The following is a 2097-nucleotide window of genomic DNA, read 5'->3' as shown; positions in this document are numbered from 1 at the left end:
TTTGTTAAAAATACAGGCAATAAAAAAAATAAAAATGTCAAAATAAACCCATAAAATCCCTATGCTCGACGGCACAGCAAAATGAGCAACCCAGTCCAATCCAATCCGAAATGAATGCTTGTTTCGATTTCGGAAGAGGGGGTGGGGGGCGTGTCCCAGGCAGCCGGTCTCCCTCTCGCAACCGCTAAGTAAGCAGTGACTTAGTGCAGGCAAAACAGCAGCGTTGTGTGACAGTCGAGATTCCTAAATAATAAAACAATTTAAAATAAAGGAATAAAAACAAGATTTGTCACTCATTCCACCTACCAATTAGCAAGCTCTCCACACTTGCACCCAAATGGGAACGCTCAAATGTTGGCACTGTTTTTGCAGGAACCACCTCACCCACAATCAATGTGGAGGTAAATACGCCCGTCCGTTCCTGCTGATAAAAGGCTCTACATGACTACGATGTATAAGCAGCTGTAAATACGCAGGTAGTCAACCTCACCTGTACTCAGCGCACAGACAGCTCAACACGGAAGCGTGGTGTGTCAACAGCAAACAACGTCAGACTGGAGCTCACCTCTACTTTTATACTGAGCGCCCTCTGGCGCTATTGGCCCGCTTGCAATCACCCTGCCAGCAGATGCAGCCTCCACCTCTTCCTGCCACACATGGAAACTAATTGAGATTCTGCCAGATTCTGCAAAATGGTGATGGCCAAACAACTGGATCATTGTGCTAGAAAAAGCAAGAAAAGGCAAAGTTTAAAGAAGGGCTCTTGTTATTGCAGCATATTGCAGTTTGAGTATTTTAAAAAATATATTCTATGACATATTTAATAAGTTACACAAAGCCAAGATCATCCTTCACTGATTTCAAACAGTGAAGCTTTTGCAGTTCAATACTGAATTCACTTCACAATGAACCTTAAGCAATTACAGCAGGAGCTTCATGAATCAAACTTAAACACAACAAATGAGAGGAAAATGCTTCTTTTTTTTTTTAAAGCAATGCCTCTCGGTGTTTTAAAGTGTGTGAAAACATGTCCATCACCCAGCTCACCTCCAGATACTCCGCTTCCTTTGTTAAAACACACACTGACAGAAAATACTGTACATGATAGAGAACTGAGTGACAGGTGGATGGAAAGGTAAGGAGGAATAACACAGTGTTGTGACAGAAGGCAAACTGCTGATGTCCATCAGCTGTGTGTTGATACTAAAATATTCAGTAAGTTAAAGGTGAGATTTAAGGCATTTTTCTTTCATTAGATGTATAAACTAATGAAAAAATCCCCCATATCTGTTACAGAAGAGATTCCAAAGAAATTGTAAAAAAAAAAAAAGCTGGCTTGAAATCCTTTATTTTTTTGCAGTGAATATATTGAATGTGATTTAAGCACAGTAGAGTGAGATGAACTTAAATCCACTGAAATGTTTCAACAACCCCTTAAAGAATATCGATATAAAAAAATTAAAAAGTTAAAATGTTTGGCATAGTTGACCGTTGTTACGTTTTGACAAAGTGAGAACTAGGAAGCCTAAGAATAATATCTAAACTGAGAAATATGGGGATGACAGAATCAGGCTGTGTGGGTTTTGTGCAAGATGGACGGACTGGTGCGATTCAATTCAATTCAATTTATTCATATAGCGCCAATTCGTAGGGTCATCCTGAGGCGATTTACAACAAAATGCAATTTTAATTTAATCATATGCATTCCAACTGATCATTGTTATCAAATGGCACATTAAGTTCAGTTTGTTTTTCAACTTAGTTTAGAAAGTTTTCTAAGGAAAACCAGCAGATTGAATCATTTCAACAGTTTTATTTCAATAACCATTTTTTTTGTTCTATTTCAACAGTTGCTCTTTTGTTCAGATGCTTGTTCAATCAGGAGCTTTAAAGATCAAATATCTCAGGTTCCCAACCGGGAGATGTTGAGAAGCATTTTGTGCAGTGACAAAGTCCAGGTGTCAGAAAGCAATATATATACTTCCACACAGTCCTACTCCACACTGCTTCCTACACTGTGTTAGTCATGCCTCTGCAAGCGATTAAATTTCATTGTTGTTGTTTTTTGCTTTGTTTTGTTTTTTTGAAGGAAAAATG

At 38.5% G+C, this 2097-nt stretch overlaps 1 long non-coding RNA gene across 1 annotated transcript; it reads right to left on the bottom strand.

Moving 5' to 3' along the window:
* Positions 1 to 216: 216 nt before the first annotated feature.
* Positions 217 to 537, bottom strand: LOC111608771. Its single transcript, XR_002752842.1, has 3 exons — positions 491 to 537; positions 307 to 421; positions 217 to 243 (listed from the first exon to the last, which is right to left on the bottom strand). It is a non-coding gene; the product is annotated as an uncharacterized LOC111608771 (long non-coding RNA).
* Between the last annotated feature and the right edge of the window lie 1560 nt (positions 538 to 2097).

Source organism: Xiphophorus maculatus, chromosome 6 (assembly GCF_002775205.1).
Source record: "Xiphophorus maculatus strain JP 163 A chromosome 6, X_maculatus-5.0-male, whole genome shotgun sequence".
Classification (NCBI taxonomy): domain Eukaryota; kingdom Metazoa; phylum Chordata; class Actinopteri; order Cyprinodontiformes; family Poeciliidae; genus Xiphophorus; species Xiphophorus maculatus.
This window is presented reverse-complemented; position numbering and strand designations above follow the sequence as displayed.